Raw genomic sequence first — 23267 nt, 5'->3', positions numbered from 1 at the left:
ACCGCACTGTGTAACGTCTCAAGCGCGCAGCTTACGGCCCGTTGTAACGTCGGGACTCACATTCGATCGAGGATAGGTGCACGCTACAGTACTCCGACGTGCGTATCTCGAGCAGCGTTCGTCGCCCCATTCCCGCTGGTTCGAGCAACGCAAGACTATAAGTAGCAAAGTAGTAGAAAATACATGTCATATTTATTGCATTATTATAACAGCGGATGCGCGACTGCAGCCAGAATTGCACAATAGTAGCCAACAGTTAGCCGACATTAGCCAATGCTGGCCAACATTAGCAATCACTATAGCGAACACAGCCAAATGTTGTCAAGGGCTAGGCGACAGCTAGCCAACATTAACTAGCCGTCAAAGAGCCAACATAAATCTACACTGGGCCATTGCTAGCCAACATGAGCAAGCACAAGCCACCATTCCATTAACCAGTGAATGTCAACTCCAGCCACACAGCCAAACATTGTCCTGTACTAGGGTGACTAGACTGGGGAGGTGTAACGACCGCGGTGCCGCCATCATTGCCTAGCGAGGCCCCGCTGCGCGTTCTTGCCACTGGGGGGAAATTCGGCGCATCAGTCGGGGGCGCCGTGGGTATCTGCAGCATGTCTGCAGTTCGTGAGCAAGTGTTGCTTGTGTCACGTAGGTCACGGAGCAATGCAAGTTAGCTCTCGTGGTCAGTGTAGTACGGCCAGTTTTTTTTTTTTGCGTTTCCTGATTCTTTAAAGCAGGTTATGTCAGCGGATGTCGTTCCCTGAAACGCTTTCAAGAATGCCACGGAGAGAAAAAAACACAAAGGTGGTGTTTTGTGCCAGGTTGCGACGATGGCTACAAGTACCGCGGAGAAATTTGAGTGCCTCTCTTCTGTGAAGCTGCCTGCAAAGATGAATTTTAAAAGTGGGCTCGTACCATACCGACGGCCGACAAGGCACTGCAAGACAGTTCTGTGGTTTTCTAAAGGCACGAACGTGTATGTACCTTGCAAGGTGCACATTCGTACGTGTATAAGCATATATAAAAGCTGAGATTTGGAGGCTTCTTTGCCAAGCTTTCACAGCTTGGCAAAGAGCCTTAAGGGGAGAGATGTGTCCCCTGACTTTTGGAGGCCCTGCTTTCCAAGACCAACTCCTCCCTGAATATGAAGAAGTACCTTTGGACGACACTACATGCTGAAACAGCAGAGGTTGTTATTGACCATGTGGACCACGGTGATAGAATAACAGGTGGCCCGACGCGCCGCTTCGCCAATGCGCCGCGCGTGTCACGGAGGTCATGGCCCCCGAGATGGCGAGCGCACGGCGGGTTTTTCTCGAAAGCGTATCGCCGGAGTCTTGCTCTTTCCGGTTTGGCTTGAAACCGGATATGACGTGCACTTAGGGAGGTACTCCCTGCCCGTAGACAGGTACTACTGTAGCCAGGGAACGATCCGACGATTTCTCGGCCTTGTCCCCAGCCTTTACTTGCCTATGTGCCTATGTTCTCCTCGGTACCCTCACCGCAGTCGCCAGCCTTGTTTGAGTTATGCCTTCTTTGCGCGGTGTGGTGATAGGCGACAGCCAGGTTAAATTCATGTGCAGGAGTCGCCTTGACTTGAAAACATCCGTCGAGACCTGCACATTTAGTTTTGGTGGTTTTGACGCTGTGCGAATGGCTGAGGCCGTCTCTGCGATGCACTTTCAGCGCGTAGACTTTGTCGTTTTGTACGTTGGTGGTAGCGACGTTTGCAGTGCCAACGCGGACCCTCAGGATATACGCGACAATATAAGGGTACGTATTCTGAAATTGTTAGATGCTTGGCATCACTCACTGAAGGTTGTATTTTCTTTACATTTTAGAAGTTAGTTCTGCAATTGCAGCACGATGTGGCCCCCATGGTGCATACGTCTTCAAAGTGCTGCCACGTTGCTACAGCTCTGAAGACGCCGATGCGGAGCGCCAGATCCAGAAAACGCGCTTGCTGAACCGCAAGCTAACGGCTACGCTGAAACGCCTGCTGTGTGTTCGAATCTTGAACGCCCAGGTAAGTTTACGCTGACATATTGGAGCGCGCTGCTGAGGGAAATGCCGTACCGTCGTAGTCGGCACGCAACTTTTTTTAAGAACTTTTTAGCCGCGCTAGTCGCTCATTGCTTGCGGTAAAGTGATGCGGTAGAGGTCTTGTGAGTTAAAATACTGACATGCCGACCACGACGGTATGGAATATCCGTATTGCTGCACGGTAAACCTGCACTGCTAACAGACCCGATTAAACCGGTATGTAGATGCGTACTGTCCGCACCGCATTCTAACGAATTTTAAAACTTAGCTGTAAGTGCTCCTAGCAATTTTCTCCCGTGTATATGCGTTCACCTGAAATACCTGACTGTTGTTATTGACAAGGCGTTCACACGATGTTGAGATACTGGGAAAATACCGAAATGAAGGTGGCAAAGCACGTTAAGCAAATACAGTGAAAACGTAAAACGTGCACACCTTCTAGTGATCTTGCATGTGGCCATTATACACACAGTGGAAAACAAGGACTTTAAATTTAATGCCCTTTCTTTAACACGGTGACATACATGGACACTGAGGATGCTTTTCAGTATTTAGATTTAGCGGATTGAAGCAAGGTGGTGCCATTTTTAGTAGAGGCATTTTAGAATACATGGCTTGCATATGCTGTCACCTGAGCTGGCTCGTATGTATAGAGAGAATGTTGATAAACCATTCCAATGGCCGTGGAATGGTTCATCAACAATGGCAGTGGTAGTGACACAAGAATCCTAGCCTTTCTCACCGAAGGCCACCAATAGAGTAGACAGTGTTTTCAGGGCATGGGAAAAGAAATGTTTGACTGAAACATCAGTATGTGGTGATAGCAAATTCAGAAAACCGCCAGTGTCCGCATCTTCTCAGTGACAACCAACTCACTATGACATCGTTAAGTAACTTTCGTTACCCTTGAATAAATGAAAGCCCACAATCTCCATCTCGATCTGTTTCAGTGGACGAATGAAAACCTGTCGACGAAATGGGTTCATGTATGTGAAGTACCTTTTGGAAAGGCAGCAATTAAAATTAACGTTTCTGAACCCCTATGGGCCCCTTGTTCACAATAAAGAATGCGAAGAGGGTGATTATTTATGGCCTAGGTGCCAGTGGGTGCTGGTGTATATCCTGGGTAGGTCAACACATGTACAGATAAAGTAAGTTGCACACATACCACATGTGAGATCAGATGTATAATGATTGCAAGAGCAAGTGAAGATATGTGCTTCGTCATTGCGATTACAGCAGTGGTGTCCAAATTAATCACTTGGTTAGTAATGAATAATTATCCACCAGTGTTTGAGCATTTCTTGCCTTTCTCAATGCACTTTTTATGGTGTTTTGTTGTTTGTTTGAACTTTTCGTTCCACTACTGTAGGATGTGTCACAGTTCACGCATTTTGCGGGTAACCTCCTGGTAACTATTTTTCTAAGGAGCACTTTGATTCTTTGGGAGGACAAACGGTAGCAGCAAAAGTATGTGGGCATCCCATGGTGCAGGGAATAAGCGAGTCACTTGCAAGATTTTTTTACACTAATAGACCGATCTCACCGCGAGTTTCACTACGCCACCGCTGCCGCAGTGCATGCCGGTACTTGTAGTACTCGGTACGTTCAGCTGCCTACAGCTGGTGCATTGGCGAGCTGCATTAACGAGCTTTAGCGGCCTTATTTGGAGGAATTACGATAGTTGGGTTGACGTGCTGTGTACTGGAATGCTACAACAGGAGCCTGAAGCAAAATGACTCGGATTTTGCGTGTTCTCAAAGGATTTCAAGCTCCGACAGGAATGTGTGCGACAGTCAACGAAGTCGGACAGAGAGGCAACTACCGCGCACTTTCTTGTTCAGCGTGTTTGTGAACTCCCTGTGCATGATGCATCGTGGTTTAGCAGTGCCCTATTGCGTCATAACAACCTTGCTGCGGGAACGATGGACCGATCAGCGACAGCAAAAGTTCATATAACGCGAGCTGGATCCCCTTGCCGGGCCGATCGCCTCCAGCGGCGACAGGTTGGATACAACGTCCTTTCTGGGCTCAACAGATATCGCTTTAATATATAGGAAGACCTAAACCGACCTCTCACAGAATGCGATGACGACTGTCAAGCGTCTACCATGAACGAGACCTGTGATACAAGCCAAGATTATAACTGCATGCTGTGTACAGCTCGCGCCGTGGAGCGCACGGCGAAAACTCAGCCGTGCCGGTATCGCAGCCAACTCCGCCGCCGGGATTTCCCTGTTCCTTTCAATATGCGATATTATTGTGAACGCATCGTAAAGCGGGTAACAGCGGTAGCATAGCTGGACTTCTTTATGGGCGTAGGCTATTAACCGTACACCGCCGTTTCGAAGCGGTAGGCCTAGCGACGATACCGGCGCCGAGCCACCGGCTGAGGCCGCCGCCGCCAGCCGGAGCGAGCTACTGCTTGTCCGCCGCATTGCGTGTGCCGCCAAAATCTCTTACTGGCTCATCCATCCCTTATACAGCAGGAAATATTATGCCATTCACGAGATTTTCGTGATGTTAACCTTTGCCAAACGGCATGAGCGGCCAGTCACTGTTCAGCGGACGCGCCTCTAACCTGCTTCACAGCGACCGTTTTATCTTCATTCACGTTTAACTTATTACTGTGATTGAAGTCCTGCGTTGACAACACAGTCTACATGGAAAGTGTCGTTTCGACAAAAAAAAAAAAAAAAGCGCAATAAGCTTCTTTTTTTTTGGTCCCCTTCGGCTTTTTTCGCAGTTTGGGCAAGTTATTTTCCGGATACTGTAGCTTGTGTCGCTTGCGTGCTTGCTTTCACTGGAGAAGATATTTGCTCTCATGATGATGGGAACATGATTTTTCTTTTTTTATTACTAATATTTATTCAGCAAAACGAGGCAAGCTCATCAACCCGACGAGACCACCTCGGCACACGTAAGCACTATCAACTGTTCTTTTTTTCTTTTAGCGCTAGGATGCAGTTAACCTGAAATAAAATAACATACGTTGGAGGTGCGGACACAGTTTTCCACCGCGTTCAATCGTCTTGCGTGTCGAGGATTGGTGCAAAACGCCAATATACGTGAAACACGCAGCAAGCAGCCGCACCAGCAGCGCTCCGAGAACTACAACTAAGATGGCGACAGTGCCACTGTCGGAAACTCGCGCATGCGCAGATGGTCTGGTGGGATCGGTCTATTGTGTGAGAATTTCCCACATGCTGAAAAACTAGGTAACATGACAGCTCACACATGTTAAAGACCTCAAAGTTACCAGGGGTAATCTACGAAATTGCACGCATGAACTGTGATACAACTTATATTGGTGAGACTAGAAACCTCAAACGAAGTTCATCGTCAACAAACAGTGCACCAGTATACAATAGACAAAGAATGGAATGGTTGTCTTTGTTCCCTTCTTTGTCTGTTGTCCACTCTTACGCTTTTTGTTGAAGATGGATTAGCAACTAGCCCAATCGCAAAGCTTGCCTCAACACCATAGTCACACTCGTTTGGAGCTTTGGCAATTTTAGAGCCCTGTAATGGCTCATTCACACTGGGGAATCCGCCCGCCACAGCGACCGGAATTCGCGCGCCGCCGAAATTCCACATTGTTCACACCACTTGGCAACCGCACCGCCGAAACTAGGGCGTCTAGTTGTCATCGTCCCTTCGCGCGAAGGAACGCTGGCATCGACGCGCTCGGCGTTGTGTACATAAACAGGAGCAGGGTCGTCGAACCGCTGGGCCTGCTGCAAAGCAACTTTATGGCGATGTCGGACGAGGATAAACATGCATTCGCCGAACAAAAGAAACGACGCAAGCAGTTGTGGTTGGTTCGTCCTGATTTGCAAGACGCCAGAAGCTTGGTCGAGCCGAGGTAATGCTACCCGTTTTGCGAGATCGTGATGATGTATTGCAAAGATGCTAATCGCGACAACACTTGGTAGTTGTCGAGAGCTACAGGATGATTACGAAAGACTTCGCTGTTGCTGCGGGCTTCGACGACTCCGATATCACAAGCGCGCCGCCATTTTTCGAATGTTCGACTCGCGTTCCAATTGGTTCGCTGTGAGGGAATCCGGCGGCAGCTGCCGCAAAAATCGGTCCAGGACCGATCGACGCGGAATGGGCTTTTCCGGCGGATCTCGCTGCCGCCGAAGCGGGTTCCGCGCGCTCTCGCCGCCGAATGTCTCAGTGTGAACGCGCCATAAAAGCCTTTTATTCATCAATAGAGAGCCATTGGGTGTTTCTCAATATGCCTTACAAGTTTGCCATTGAAAGTTCCGTCTACATTAATGCAACAGCTTAAACAACTGGCTAGAACGTGCTATCATATCCTAGTGGAAATGGAAGGACCGTAAATTATAGTGATAGAATCTAGCACACTTTTTGCAATTTCAATAGGATTTGCATTTTTAAAATGTGTTTCAATGTTGCAAAAACCGGTTTGTTGTGCAGCCTGGTGGACAGGCCTTCATACTGTGCAATGGAGCCATTCGGATTGCTGTACAGTCTTCTGTTCTTTACATGCACCATATTTCGTGCTTGATATTACAATCTATATTATTAGGCATCCCCACTTTATTCTATGCTTTTTATAAGGCAAAAGGAGTGATTGCTGAAAGGCGGCTTTGCCTTCACTGCGACTAAGGGAACTGGCAACCTGTGTCAAGCCGTGGCGCTTATGCGCAGTGGGTATACATGATGAGTGCACAAACACGAACCACAGCAACAGGGGCTTTATAAGCACAATGTTGTTTTCTTATAGATAGGGCCTTGCTCGTTTGCTGGCTTGCTCGTTTACTACCACTGTTCACAATATGTGTTGTGTGTATGACTGAATTGGTGCGTAAAATTGTGATAAACATTTCGAGCCATTCCATTTTGTGAAGGCAGGTTACCAGTGAAGCTGTCCAGCACATAAAACAAAAATATGAACAAATGTATGAACTCGTTTCTTGTTATGATTGGTGGTAAATGTGATGAAAGGTACACACACATTTGTTGTCTTGATCGGTGGGTCATTATTTTTTGGTCATGGTGATGACGACGGCCTTATTCTTGCTATGATGCGCAATGATCAGCTTGGTTACAACCTTGCACGTGTTCTTAGCCAGAGTCTCATCTATGCGTGTCTGGTGGTGAGAGGTGAGGTTTGTAGGTAGGTAGGTAAAAACTTTATTTCTCCTTTTGAAAGGAAAGGGGCAAAGGGATAGAGATAGGGGGAGGTTGCTACACACGGTAGTCCTCCACAACCTTCTCTGCCCAACCCAGGATTGCCTCCTGGACGTCGGGTTTCGAGCTGCGCAAGGCAGCCTCCCACTGCTCCTCATTATTTAATATGTTTCGGAGGGACGGGGGAGGGGGGTGCTTAGGGCAGCCCCACATGATATGACTGAGATTGGCCTTCGTTGCGGAGCAATATTTACAAAAAGAGGACGGGTAGAGACAGGGGTACATGAGGTGAAGAAGGTGAGGAGAGGGAAAGGTGCGAGTCTGCAGTTGTCGCCACAGCACTTCGCGCCTGCGCGGGGATTGAGCTATTAGCGGCGGAAAGGTTAAACGGCCGAGGCGGTAGTGGCTGCAGATGTCGTGAAATGTTAGAAGGCAATCCCGCGCAGCAAACGGAGCCGTTGTGGAAACGGAGCTTGACTCTTCTAATGCCTGCGCCCGGACCGTAAATCCTCGGGCGCTGGCGTGAGCCGCTTCGTTACCGGCAAGGCCCGCATGCGCGGGAGTCCATATTAAAGCGGTATCTTGTTGCGGCGGATGGGCCAGGAGGAGGGAGAGGGCTGTTTTGGACACCCTACCCGCTCCAAAATTGTAGATGGCAGTTTTAGAGTCACTGATGATAAGCGAATAATTTGGAATGGTAAGTGCTAGAGCAATAGCTGCCTCCTCCGCCTCCTCTGAGGATGAAGCACAAATGGAGGCAGCAGTAGCTATCTGGCCTTCAGAGTTGACTACTGAGAGGGCAAAAAAGGGACCGGTACTGTATTCGGCAGCATCGACGTAAAGCACTTCTTTAGAAGTAGAAAATCGCTTTGCAAGAGTTTTTGCACGCTGTCGTCGCCGTTGCTCGTGGTGCACAGGGTGCATGTTTTTAGGGAGCGGCGGGATGTGTAGATTCATGTGTATTTGGTGAGGAATAGTGTGTTTAGTTTTAGTGGTTGGAGTTGGCCTTATACTGAGAGTTTCGAGTATGCATCTTCCGGTTTGTGTGTTGGAGAGACGGGTATATTGTGAGGTTAAGTGAGCTTCAATGAGTTCATTTAAGGTGTTGAATGTGCCTGTCTTCATGAGCCTGTCGGTGGATGTTCGAACGGGTACTCCGAGAGCGAATTTGTAGATTTTGCGTAAACTTTAGAAGCACGGAAGCTTGGGCGAGTTTGTAAGACATCATGGCACAACTTCAAAGCGCTAAAAAACAGGGACAAACGAAAAAGAGTGGACAGGACGAACGCTAACTTCAAACTGAAATTTATTACACGAAAGACTGGAAAAAGGTAAACCCTAATACATGGCGCACATGCGTGCACACTTGCGCAGACTGCTCAGAAAAGTCCAAGAAAAAGAAAAACACCACAAAATCACTTTGGTATGACGCCAGATTTCTGCAGTAGATTAAATTCGCATTCGCATTGTTGGAATGCGAATTTAATCTACTGCAGAAATCTGGCGTCATACCAAAGTGATTTTGTGGTGTTTTTCTTTTTCTTGGACTTTTCTGAGCAGTCTGCGCAAGTGTGCACGCATGTGCGCCATGTATTAGGGTTTACCTTTTTCCAGTCTTTCGTGTAATAAATTTCAGTTTGAAGTTAGCGCTCGTCCTGTCCACTCTTTTTCGTTTGTCCCTGTTTTTTAGCGCTTTGAAGTTGTGCCATGTTGTACAAATTGTGTCGCACAGGAAGCCAAAGCATTCTAACACAAATTGCATAACTACGGTGGTTTGTTTTTGTGTTTTATATTTTTTTCAAATTAGAGGGCAAAAATTGGGTGCTATTGTTCACGAGGGTGGCGATGCGGGCTTGTTGGTTGGTCATACTTGAATGAGTTGAGCGCATACGAGGACACGGACAGAAGGAACAGACGTGGCAGTGGTTCCGTATATCCATCAAGTATCGCACAATCTCAAAAAAATAGCCGCCAGACTTAACACCCGTGTTGTCTTTTCCGCCCCGTTTAAACTCAGTAAGTTGTGCAAGAAAACTAATCCAGATAAGACATCTCAGTCTGAATGCTCCATTAAGCACAGAAAACCTTTTGTGCAGTGTGTGACTAACGTTGTATACCGCATTCCTCTGTCTTGTGGCCGTGCTTACATTGGGCAGACTGGCCGCTGCCTAAATGTCCGGCTTGGAGAGCACTGTAATAAAGTGGGCAACTTCCCACCTGACGGCTTCCTGGCGCAACACTGCCATGGTTGTGCGTGCAAACCGAACTTTCAGGGAACCGTTGTCGTCAGCAGGAACCGGTCCGAAATTACTAGGCTGATCATTGAAGCCGAACAAATCGATTATCTTGGAGACGCTTGTGTTAGCAATCCCTCAATGTCCCTGAGTGCTAAAGAATTACACTTTCTGCGCATGAATTATTAAATTTGCTTGTCATTGCCTGTGCACCCTGTTTATCTTCTCGTGAGGTGAATTCCCTGGTTGTTATCAAATTGTTGTTTTTTATGAAAGAGTGTTCACGTGACTGTCGTGCGCAAAACTGGTATATGAATCGGCAGGAGAATGAAATAAACCATTGTTGTTAGTAGCGCCAGTGTGTGTACGTCTCTTCCTTCTGTCCGTGTCCTCGTATGCGCTCAACTCATTCAAGCTATTGTTCAAGCTGATAATTTGAGAGAAATCACGTTTTTCGTGGAACCATCATTGAAATGCATGTTTTTTTTTTGAGGGGGGGTTAGTTTAGAAATGTTACATGAAATACATTTACACAAATTGATAAGTCAAATGGACAGTAAAGAGCCTTGATAACATCTAGGAAAAGACACATTTAATTCACAAAAAGCTGATCACCGATTTTTTACGCGTCCTTGTTAACGTACATTGCTATCTGCATGTGCAGCATGTTGGTCTTCATCCGAGAGCTGTCTGACCTTTGGATGTACAGAGGCGTCCACTTCCACCTTGAGCACCGCACCATGCAGCCAGCGTAAGGCCCCTATAAGCCAGCGCTCCGCGGAGCGCCTCTCGCGGGCGGCTGGGGCGCGCAAGCGCAGTGACAACTGTAGGTGGTGCCTTCGCCGCGTCGTCTGCTAAAGTGCGGCGGCTCCGTCGAATCGCGCTTGCGTTGCGATGAAGGTAACTGCGTGCGCTCTTGCAATGCGCATGGAAATCGAGAAGCGCAGCGACTGCGCCTCGTTCCGCACTGCTTTTAAATGCGAAGCATTTCTTAGCGAACTTCTGCGAGTTTGAGCGTATCTATCTATCTATCTATCTATCTATCTATCTATCTATCTATCTATCTATCTATCTATCTATCTATCTATCTATCTATCTATCTATCTATCTATCTATCTATCTATCTAGCCGCCTACGACTTTGTGCTCTCCTGGCCGTTTCGTTAATCGGATGTATACCAAAATTGGTATGGAATAACATGACCGTATTACGAACATAACTGACAGGTCATAACATGAAAATCATGACATGCATGTCATGAACAGCATGATTTACATTCCACGGCCTTGGGGCTCTTGCGGCCTTTCCGTTAGTTTCATATATACCAAAACTGGTATGACGTGACAAGAGTTCATGGCGAACATATTGACAGGTCCTAACGTGCAAATCATGCCACGCATGTCATGTGCGGCATGATTTACATGACATGATCTCGGGGCGCTCGCGGCCGTTTAAATGAATGGATATATACGAAAACTGGTATGACGAGACATTTCGACATGACGAACATAACTGACACGTGGTAACATGAAAATCATGACACGCGTGTCATGCACGTCATGATTTACATGCCACGCTCATGACGCGCTCGCGGCCGTTTCGCTCGGTTGATATACACCAGAATTGGTATTTCACCATGTGACTGTATGAAGAAGATGAATAACAGGTGGTAACATGAAAACCATGACATGCATGTCATGTATGTCATGATTTACATGCCCCGCTCATGGTGCATTCGCGGCCGTTTCGCTGGCTTGATATACACCAAAATTGGTATTGCGCGACGCGACTGTATGACGAACGTAAATTAGAGAACATGAAAATCATGACACGCGTGTCATGCACGACATAATTTACATGCCACGCTCATGACGCACTCGCGGCCGTTTCGCTAGGTGGATATATACCAAAATTGGTGTTGCGCGTTGTGACTGTATGAAGAACATGAATAACAGGTGGTAACATAAAAACCATGACATGCATGTCATGTATGTCATGATATACATGTCCCGCTCATGGTGCATTCGTGGCCGTTTCGCTGGCTTGATATACACCAAAATTGGTATTGCACGACGCGACTGTATGACGAACGTAAATTAGAGGAGGTAACATGAAAATCATGACACGCGTGTCATGCACGACATAATTTACATGCCACGCTCATGACGCACTCGCGGCCGTTTCGCTAGGTTGATATACACCAAAATTGGTATTGCGCGATGTGACTGTATGAAGAACGTGAATAACAGGTGGTAACATAAAAACCATGATATGCATGTCATGCATGTCATGATATACATGCCACGCTCATGGTGCATTCGCGGCCGTTTCGCTAGATTGATATGCACCAAAATTGGTATTGCGCGATGTGACTGTATCAAGAACATGAATAACAGGTGGTAACATGAAAACCATGACATGCATGTCAAGATTTACATGCCACGCTCATGGTGCATTCGCGGCCGTTTCGCTCACTTGATATAGACCAGAACACAGCGAATTCCATGCGCATCGCCATATTTGCATCGCGCGTCGCGCCATCTATCGCACACGCGACGAAACAACACGCGCGGGCTGCCACGCCAGCAGACGCTACACAGAGCAAACGTGAAACTTCCGAAACTCAGCCCGTCGGAGAGCGTGTTTCGCGTCTTTTCTAGCCTGGACATTTTCGATGATTTTATTGGAACATCAAGATCATCTTCCTCATGCAAGTCCACAATGTATACAGTACGTGCTGAGTGGGCTGCGGAAGCAACCTCGTCAGATACGTACGCTGTTACATTTGTAAAAAAAACGTTCTCGCTGTAGTACGCGTGAATCGTAATTGCAGTGCAGCTCGCGAAAGAGTGAAACGATGTTTTGTTGCCCCATATTACAAGTTGTGCACAAAGTTTTGTGAAAGCTCATCATTTCATCATGCATCGCGTAATAATTAGAGCTCGTAGTTTCGCGGAACATAATTTTTGTTTCACGGGCGCTCTTACAATAATGCGTCTTGCTCACAAAAGCGTGCTATCAGAGAGTATAACCTGAAGTATCGTTCAGCGATCCCTTTTAGAAGCTACCTGCGCTATTTTATTCGTGTAACGATGGTGCTTTACAAGCGAAACTGTGCTACTCTTAGTTAAGCCGGTTAGCTACGCCTGCGACGTAAAGGACACTGGCGCGAGTACTGTTTACTTACGTGCCAATATATGTATTATGTGCAGCTGGATGCCTCGTGTCCAAATAAATTTGGGGACATCAAACACTGAAATGAAAGCACGAAATTCTGGCCAGCTGTTGAGGAGCACCGTGCCATTTATTACCTTTTGAAGACGAAATCTCGAAGGCGTGGATGCCATCAAAAGCACTAAAGCTTAATACTACGTTGAAAGTGGCAAAGCATGCTGATTGCTTGTGCTTGAAGCACTACCTTGCCCTAGATTTTCGTCAAAGGAAACGCTCAAAGGTGTGAAGCGCACCCCCACACAAAGCTCACGCCTGCATTCAACCCAGCTGCGTGTCACGCAAATTAGGTTCGCAAAATGAAATAGGTGGGCATCACACTGCAGAATACACGCTGTTAGTGTACTTACTCGCGCATTTTCACTCGGCTCCTAGTTTTCTTGCTTGAATCACAGTTATCCAGTCGCGGCGAAGCTGAAAACACCGCACCGGCACTTTCCGTGGCACGTCGTAATCGTCGCAGACAACGCTAATATCCTCTTGTTGCGCAGCTTGTTTTGGCATCCAAAGACGACGCAGTAGTGCCCAGACGAGCTCTTATACGCTGAAGCGGCGTGAACGGGTACTTTTTCGCGCTTTAAAGCCTGAGAACTGCAGCTTGCCCTGTTTACTTGGTGCAGCCCGCGCGCGCCTTGGCAGCCCCTGTCAGCCCGGAGTCTGGGTGCGAGAGTATCCGCTCGGCTCGCCAGCAGCCTGGGTGCGAGACAGGCGTGCTCTGGTGTATACACCAAAATTGGTATTGCGCAACGTGACTGTATGACCAACATATATGACAGGTGGTAACTTGAAAATTATAATATGCGTATGTATCATTTACGTCATGATTTACATGCCATGCTCATTGCCCGATCGCGGCCGTTTCGCTAGCTTGATATACACCAAAATTGGCATTGCGTGACGCGAATGTATGACGAACATAAATGACAGGTGGTAACATGATAACCATGACATGCATGTCATGTGTGGCATGATTTACATGCCACGCTCATGGTTGACTCGCGGCCATTTCGCTCGTTCGATGTACACCAAAATTGGTATTGTGCAATGTGACTGTAGACGAACGTAAATGACAGGTCCTAACATGCGAATTATGTTATGCATGTCATGTACGGTATGATTTACATGACACTGCTATGGTGCGCTTCCGCCCGTGTAGATATACCAAAATTGGTATGGCATGACAGGAGTGCGTGAAGAACATAACTGACCGGTCATGCAGTGTAATACGAGAATATACGTTTCATTGGCATGGTATATACCACATTGTACATGCACGCGTGCATGGCAAACAAGCGATATATGGTGAACTAGATGCCATGGCATGAATGATTTCATTTGGCTCAAAGATAAACAAAGCGATGTATGCAGCTCTTTGCTGGCTGCTTCGCATTACATCGATTCCCACAGTGCGTGGGATCTGCCGGATTTTTTTCTCCTACTGTTTTCTTTTGCTGCATGCGATCTTACAAGTAATATAAACCTTGGCCCGTGCATGAGTAAGATCGCCAAGCCGGGCTGGCACTCCCGCAACTAAGCTACTCAGATGCTTTGTGCCGTACAGTTAGAATATTCCCGCTACTCACACGATTGTTTTCATCAGCTGAAAGTTTGGCGACACAAAGTCGACATTAAAAAAATATAAGTTTGCGCTGCGAATTGAAGGCTCACAGAAAACTTTCCGCTTCGTGCTAAAGTTTTGAGCCAAAAAATATATAAAGCGATACGTGGGGCTTTGGGCCACCTAGTAATAAAAAGGGAGTCAAGCTTTATTCAGCGCCTGCTTACAGAAGTAATCATTTGTCAGCGGCGCTTCTTTGCTGCACTGATTGCGTGATGAGTTCATCTGAAAACTCGATTAGAATGCTTCTCAATTTTTCTGCATGAATGGTACGAATAATTATTAGGGTGGCTTGTTGGGCAAGTTGGTACATAGTTCTTCGTAAGGAAATGCCAGCAGCACTAAAGAAAGTCCCCTGACCTGTGGCAAAGAATATATTGGGCAATCGGGTAGGTGTGTGAATGACAGAATGCGCGAGCACGCAAATTTACTTCCTACGGGCACGGGTGGAAATCTACCGATTCACTGTAAAGTGTGCGGTTGCGCCCCTCTATTCAGCAACGTTTCGGTGACTGGGAGGGCTAAAACACAGAAAGAACGTGAAATTATTGAAGCGTTTCAGATTCACAAACTTGGTCCTGATAAGTGTGTGAGTGCGCCATCTGCGTTTTTGAATGACAAGGAGGTCCGATTTCTTGACAGTGATAGGTGATAGGTTGCCTGTTAGTGATTCACGGTTGCTGCTGCGCATGCTCATTTCGGTTTGTTGTTCGCGTCTTCATCGAATTAAAGTCACTTGTTAGTCCAGCATCCTACCTATTCCTGTCTCTTTTCTCCTGGCTCAGTTTCTTCTGTTTTCTTTAGTGCTGCTGGCATTCCCTTACGTAGGTACGAATAAGCATGGTTGCAAATGAGTAGTAAATTAGGGCGGCGTATTGGCGAGTTAAATTCGCTAGCGCATGAAGGCAGCGGTGCTGGTAACACCTGAATGTAATGTAACTTCTCTTAAATTGGCAAATTGCTCACATCCTTTTGTTTTCAGGTGAGTAACGAATCCAAACTTTCGCACATTTAAAGCTGTTGTGTCAGACCTTACCATGCATTTATCGCCAATTTTGCGGCGCCTAGTTTTTAAGCTGATCAAAAACATTCGCCTGAGCAGCGGGAACATTCTGGCTACTGGGCTCAAACGAGCTGAGTTGCTTAGTTGTAGGAGTTCAGGCGCGGCTGTGAAAGTTTACTCATGCACGGACCGAGGTTTATTGGCTGTGTGATCGCATCCAGAAATGAAAGAAAACACTAGCAGCAAAAGCTGGACGGAACAAGGCGCAGTCGCTGCGCTTCCTCTGAACCGTGCCGGATTCTGGATTTGCATGCGCATAGCAAGAGCGAAGTTGGCTTCACCGCAAAGCAAGTACGATTTGGCGGAGCCGCCGCGCTTTAGAAGACGACGTGGCGAAGGCTCCGCCTACAGCTGTCACTGCGCATGCGCGCTAGTTACCCAAGCAACCAAGAGAGGCGCTCCGCGGAGCGCTGTCCGCAGGGTGCGGTGTTCAAGGTGGAAGTGGATGACTCTGTACTTAAGCTGAAAGAACCCTCTCAACATCACAGCTTTCATTAGCTATAGTCGGGTAAACTTTAGAAGGCAGCGGCATTTTCCCCTCAAAGGCGGATGCATACGAGCCTCCACCAATAGGTGCGCACTTCAGGTGACGTCATGAGCCGGACGGCCGGTGACCCCGCCGACGGAGAACATGCCTAGCATCCCTAGCGGGACTATTTCTTTAGTCGCGGAGGCAATTGGCTGCTGCACTTCGGTCATCTGGGCGGGGCCTTTCCTGTCTTCTAAAGTTGTACCCGACTATAGGCACAGCAATGTCATTGCAGCATTTGCTGGCCTCGGGTATTGAGCAGCAGAGTCATGCCAATACTCAGTGAGTTCAGCAGCTGGTTAGTGTGCATTGCTTCCAGCAAGTACTGGTTGCGCTTGTGAAGTGAATTCATGTTTTTAGTCTCTAAAATGATGGTAGGTCAGTTGTTATGAAATGACTGGCTCAGCAGACAAGAGTCTCTTGCAATGGATTCAAGACTGCTTGCAATTTCCATAACGTTAACTGGTTTTCACCTTTGTTTGAGACGTTCCGTTTAACAATGCAGTACCATTCTGTGGAATGGTACTGCACATCTCGCAACATCTTTTCACTAATGTGGTGCTGCTGTTGGGTTACGTAGACAAAACGGGTTTTACCAGACATTGCGAAAGCTCGCCGACCATCCGCGGTGGCTTGCTGTTTATAAAGTGATCAAACTAGGCGTCAGAAGTTTTCCACTTTCAAGCACTTCCTCGACGTCTAAAAGTGGATCCAGTGTGTGCCTTATCAGGATTGCCTTCACACAAACTGGTTTTTCAATGCGAAGCATTTCTTAGCGAACCTCATGCACTTTGCCCGTTTCTATCTACGTATCTATCTATCTATCTAGCCGCCTACGTCTCGGCGCTCTCCTGGTCGTCTCCATAACTTGTAATATGCCAAGATTGGCGTAGCAGGGGATCAGTGTATGACGAACACAATTCACTGGTCATGACATGAATAACGCAAAATACCTGTCGCGTACGTCATGAAACCCTTTCTCTCAGTCACGTGTGGCACATACCCGTACACCAGAGTTCATGTTATGCGGGTATGTGCCACAGGTGATACAAAGTCTCAACCAACACAGTAACCGCGAACACACACATTGACACGCAAGGAAAGTGATAATATTATTAATTATTGGGCTTTTATGTCCCAGAACTACGATATGATTATGAGAGACGCCATAGCGAAGGGCTCCGGAAATTTTGACCATTGGGCGTTCTTTAACGTGTACCGAGATCGCACAATACACGGTCATCTAGCATTTTGCCTCCATCGAAATGCGACCTCCGCGACCGGGATCGAACCTGCGACCTTCGTGTCAGCAGCCGAGCACCGTAACCGCTACACCACTGCGGCGGACGCAAGGAAAGTGAGGAAGCTGAAGACAGAACACCCGTGGAAGACGCTCAACTACCATCCACTCGTCCAAGTGGTCCGCAACGTGGACCATGTGGATTACGCAAAAACCTGGGTCAATGCTTTCTACAATAAATCTGCTGAGAGAACTAGGCCTCTCATCATTACCGGTGACTTCAACATTGATTTATCAAGACCCAACAATGATTGGTGCTTATACTGTGTGAAAGACGGCCTGGATGTGGACAGGGCATCAAAAGACCTCGCTGCCACGTCTACGACAGAAGGCACCATAGATCATTTCATCGTAAGAGGCATCCAGGATTTCCACCAGCTTCACAATATCTCGCACTTCACTACACTTAGATTCCTCATAGCCGCGATCGGGAACGGATCCGATTAACAAGTCCGGTCCAGCTGCTGGTGCTCACTGATCACTGTGATGGTGACCTTGTTCAAAACTGTCAAGAACCCCTTTACACATACACGCGGGTTCGTGAAACGTGTGTGCGTTCTCCGTCACAACGAAAAAGTATAAGCATAACAACTGTAACTGTGACTGTAACGTACGTGCAGTGCGCCTGCGCGTGGCACTCGGCTATGTATATATCTAGGGGAACTATCCTGAATGAAGCTTAGTTGCGAGTAACGCCTGCCCTGTGCATCTGTGTTCTTTCTTTGTCCTGTTCGGATTCGTGCTATCCAGTATTGAAGAATATAAGCTTACCGCGTCTGGTGTTGGTAACACCCATGTTGCTGTTGGCATCGTTACGCAACTGTAAACAACGGGTTATATAATACATATGCCACTATTGAACAAATGAGTGTGCGTATACCACTTCCACATTTCTCTAGCGTCATTCCGTAACGTTTCGCTCAATGTGAAAAATTACGCCATAGTGACCATCCTGCGCATGCTTCGCATCACGTCGATTCCCACGGCAGGTGGGATCTGTCGAATTTTTCAGAAAGTATCAATTGAATAGCTTTACTTTGCTTCAGTCATGTGGGCTTTGAGCAAGTTCCATTAATGAGTTCCACATTTCTATGACATGACAACAAGTGCTTTGTGGAAGCTTTGCCATCTATTCGGGACCACAGAGACTGGCTTCTTTTCATCAGGCCCAAAGAGGCCGTTAAAAGCACAAATTGCTGTGTACTTTAGGTACAGCTTGTCAGCGCGTTTAAATAATGCTACAAACTTGATCACTATACTCTGATAAAAATTTAAGCAGTTCGTATATGCCCCGCCTTGATGACTGAAGTGCAGCAGCCGATCGCCTCCGCGATTAAAAAAAAATAGTCCCGCTCGCACCCAGTGATGCTCTTCGAAGGCAGGGTCATTGGCTATCCGGCTCAAGACGTCAGCCTGGAGTATCCACTCATTGGTGCTTGTGCACATCCGCCTTTGAGGAGGAAGTGCCGCATGCTTCTAAAGTTGTATTTAACTATTGGGACCAAACATTAGACACGCATGGTGAATAAATTGCATGGTCAACACTCGCATGCATTGGATGTGCTGAATCTTTCACATCAACATGTGCATTGCTTCTGTTTTGCAGATTTCTCTGCCCATTTTGTGCATGTAGTCCATCGAGTCTGGCTATAGCCATGTACTTCCACATCTGACCTACAGTCTGAGAGCCTTGCTGGCTGCACTGGTCACTGTGTAGCTGTTCGAAGCATTCACTCTGTCGACGTTGACCGAAACAACCTGCGTCATGATTTTTTTTTTACTGTAGTAGCACTGGAGTGTGTTGATGGTAGGCACTGCAGATATATCTGGGGACTCGTCGATAATGACGCTCACTCACGTAGCGTTGCAGATTTTCACCATGTCCTTGTCATAAGCTCCTTTCAGGTATATCACATGAAGTCGTCCTGTTGGTATTGTTTTCATAGCCTTGCAGTACTATTTGTGTGTGAGGTCCCGTAGCGATTGATTCCACTGTTGCGTGCTGATTCCAATGTACACTGGAGCACGAACAAGGTTGTGGATTACGCCATCTGCTTCAGCTTCTTTCGCACATGGCCTACAGGACACATTAAAGAGCTTCTCCTGAGATGTTTTTGCCTTCTCGGCTTCGAGGGGCGACATCTTGAACTTGACGAGATGACACTAGATACTCGCGAATTCAGTAATAAGGTGTCTTCGCTGAATCGGTGACCATCGCCACGAACATTTTTCCACCACGGTCCCTCAGCGAAAACAAAGAAATGCCCTTTTTGTACTTGCACAAAGTGTAAGATGATGTCGATACCATCACCCGGTAACCCGGTACCCCGCAAAGAACTCTGCGTATACCTGAATTCCATACACACTAAGATTTTCTATTAGAGAATTTTAGCGAGTTTTGAAGGCATCCGGACGGTTGCTTGCTTGCATCTGTGTGCGAGAGCAGACAATGCAGCACTGCATGTGTCACAACTTTGTGGGTGCACTTGTTCTATCTTCCTACACGGTGATGTCGGTGTCCAACTTGGCGCCCAGAAACCGAAGCCGAAAGTCGTTCATACGAATAAGGCGATATGAAATCATTTAGAGAGAATGCATGAATTTGGGAGTGTGTATCATGCTTCCTAGGTCAATAAGAAATGTTTGCAACAAAGAACGCACAAGCCACAAATTTGATGGCACCACCCCTTTAAGTGGTTGTGTGTGAACTTGTCGTCAACTTGAACACTTTGGCGGCTTTGTAACTCCTATCTAACAAAAATAATGCAACATGTTTTTAGAGATTAAGTTAGAGCACGTGCTTGGCTTTAATTTTGGGGAGTTTAAAGAAAATTGAAGATGGCCTTTTTTTTAAACTGAATTTCAAAGTATTTTATTTTTAGAGACGTTTCTTATCATATGCATTTATGGTTTGCGTTTGACAACATCCTCGACAATCATATTTAGCACAATGGTTAACCTAATGTGTGGCAAACCTCTGGAAAATTTGGGAAATTTCGAGTACATTATAGACGCAGATTGAAAAAATCTGAAATTAGAGCATTATTGAGTATGGGTGCCGTATTTGCATAGTGGTCCCGAAGCATCAATTTTATGTACTTTTAAAAATTTGAGGCGCGTGCATAGGTCGGCAAACTCACTCATGAGTAGACTCATTCAGACTCACTCAGACTCAGATCGAGACGTGAGTCCGAGTCTGAGTGAGTGCGAGTGAGTAATGTTTTTGTGAGTCTGAGTCCGAGTGAGTCCAGTTGAGGAAAATTATAGTGAGTCGGAGTCCGAGTGAGCCCTTAGGGCAGGAAATATTTCATGAGTGAGTATGAGTGAGCTCCACATTTTTTGCCGACCTATGGCTCCTATCACCTCAACTTCAGCATTACTATGAGCCTTATGTCGGCTCACGTCTACTCACACATAGTTCCACGCGCTACCGTTCATACGTCAGCTCGATATTTATTGATCAGAGGCATGAGTTGTGCAGGGAGAGGCGAAGGAGGTGCCTTGACCCCCCCCCCCCCCCCCCCGCAAGTTCTTTCACAGAAGTTATTTATAAAAATATCTCGTGTGAGTCATATCTTTTAATAAAAATGTCCTTGCTGAATTGCAAACTCTGATAACTCGTATTTGAAGGTGCGAGATCAAAATGTGCAAAGTAGAGCACCGATTATGCGAGATATTGGTGTTAAAGAGCATTGACACTACGGTAGAAAAACCTAATTATAGGCGTACAGACTCATGAGTCGACTCACTCAGACTCACTCAGACTCAGATCGAGCCGTGAGTCTGAGTCTGAGTGAGTCCCAGTGAATTATATTTTGGTGAGTCTAGTCCGAGTGAGTCCGGTTGAGGAAAAGTTTGGTGAGTCTGAGTCCGAGTGAGCCCTAAGGGCAAGATACGTTTTGTGAGTGAGTCTGAGTGAGCTCCACATTTTTTGCCGACCTATGGGCGCGTGCTAATATGTTAATCTGGTACCTTGCTCATCTGACAAGTTTTCATCAAACTTTTGACTATGTAGTGAAGTGTACATCACAGACTTGCATGATGGGGCTTGCTGTGTCAGAATTCTTCTATTATCTGCACCAGGCTCTCTCCTCTAACACTGTTGTCTTTCACATATGAACATTGGATGCTTGCACGTGTTCTCCATGTATGGCAGGCTGAAATATTCATATTTATTTTCGTTGGCTGCTGCTTCCTTGCATTAGTGTCAAAGCAGTTGGGGCATTATACAAATGTGCAGGCAACCATTAATTGAATCTGAAATGCATGTACCGTATTTACTCGAATCTAAGCTGATGTTTTTTTATGAAATACAATGTGCGAAAGTGGGGGGGGGGGGGTTGGCTTAGATTCAAGTACCATGATTAAGTTTTTTTTCTGGCCTTGCAAATTTCGAGTGTCGGCCTACAATAGAGAGCGGCCTAGATTCGAGTAAATACGGTACATATTCTAGTGCTCTCACGATCGCTTCAGTGGCGGTTGGTCAGCATTCAGTAGTGATTCATCGTAATGGTGGATGCAGGGTGTCGGAACGAAATGTTTTTCGTTTCGGTTTTAGTTTCGTTCCACCAAAAAAGTTCCGTTCCGGTTCTTATTTTTATGCGAAAATTTCAAGGTAAAGAAACGATGAAAACGTAGGATTTCTGGTAAACTTGCGCTCGTCTTAACAACGTGGGACGGGTAAAACACGTTCTTCCCGCATTCTTCAGAGGAGCGCAAGTAACTGTACGACGAATTCCTACAGACTAGCGCGAGCTATGTGGGGTGTCGTGGCTGTGACTGGCCCAGAAACCCGTCGAGGAGGAGACCAAGACAGACCAGCAACAATCTTTACTCCGCTGAGCCTCGGCCACAACTGTGAGCGCGCCATCGTTCGTTTTCTTCTTCTACGGCCGGCGCGCCTGCAGCCGCTGCTTTTATACTTATCTATACGCTTCTATACACTTATCGGAAGGAAGAACCAGAGGTCAGCAACAGGAAAGAGCAGGCAACCACAAACAGTGGCAGCAAGGCGGCTGCTGCCACGACGACTGCTAACCCGAAAATAGATGAGGAGCCCCCAGTTGCCACGGACAACATCGGGACCTTGGTTACGTGGTGGACGAACCATGCCGACGTGTGGTCGTGCACTCCACGTGCTGTCCGCTGTGGCCAAGGATAATGGCTACTGCACCCTCCTCCCCAGTTTCACCGGAGGGGAGGGGGCAGTATAGAAGCGGTGGCTGCAAGCGTGCTGGCCGTAGAAGAGAATGATAAGCGATGGTGCGCTCGCAGCTCGCGCTCAGCAGCCACTGGCAGCGGGCAGTTGCGACCGAGGCTCGGCAGAGTAAAGATGGTTGCTGGTCTGTCTTGGTCTCGTCCCTGAGGGGTTTCTGGGCCAGCCGCAAAAAAACCCAAAACTAGCACCCTTCCAAGTTACTGTATTTAACTTTCTTTTTCAAAAGTTAGTTACGAATTTTCTGAGCAGGTTCTATGTTTTGTGTCAAGGGAGGGAGCATTTTCTCAGAAGCAGCCCGTCATCGAGGGTGCGAGACCGCTGTTCTGATAAAACAAACTTCAGCACCGAGAATGCCCTCTCCACACTGGAGTGTGACTGGCACACAAAAGTCCACTTGCGTTAATATAAACAGCTCTGGTTGCCACTCCTTTCATTTTTCATAAAGTGTGACCATCTTTACTTTGGAATTATTGCATGAGATAACACTATACCCTGACATATGTATTATTGCTCACGTTGCATGACCTCAGTTGTTCCAGATCACCAAGTTTTCCCGGGAACTGAAAACTGATAAAAATATTTCGGTTTCACTCTGGAACGAAATCATAGATAACGTTTTAGTTATGTTCGTTCCGGCCAAAAATATCTTTATTTTATTTTCGTTTCGTTCCGACACACGGGGTGGATGGCTATGCAATTTCAAGCTGTGACACTGGTGCAAGCCACATATCAGGGGCAATGCAAACATTCAAAGGAGCGTGTATTGATTTCCAAAGTTCTGGCTGAGCCCCATCTAGCAGTGAACAACTTTCGCATTGCAGCATACTAGCAACATGTTATGTTGCCAAATTTTTCCATTATCTTATGA

General features: G+C 46.9%; 1 pseudogene; it reads left to right on the top strand.

Annotated features, from left to right (window-relative positions):
- The first annotated feature begins 1542 nt into the window (after nt 1–1542).
- Nucleotides 1543–22023, top strand: LOC119393129 (uncharacterized; annotated as a pseudogene).
- Nucleotides 22024–23267: the final 1244 nt, after the last annotated feature.

Source organism: Rhipicephalus sanguineus, chromosome 5 (assembly GCF_013339695.2).
Source record: "Rhipicephalus sanguineus isolate Rsan-2018 chromosome 5, BIME_Rsan_1.4, whole genome shotgun sequence".
NCBI classification, from domain to species: Eukaryota; Metazoa; Arthropoda; class Arachnida; order Ixodida; family Ixodidae; genus Rhipicephalus; species Rhipicephalus sanguineus.
Note: the sequence above shows the minus strand (reverse complement) of the source record. Positions and strands in the feature narration are given on the sequence as shown.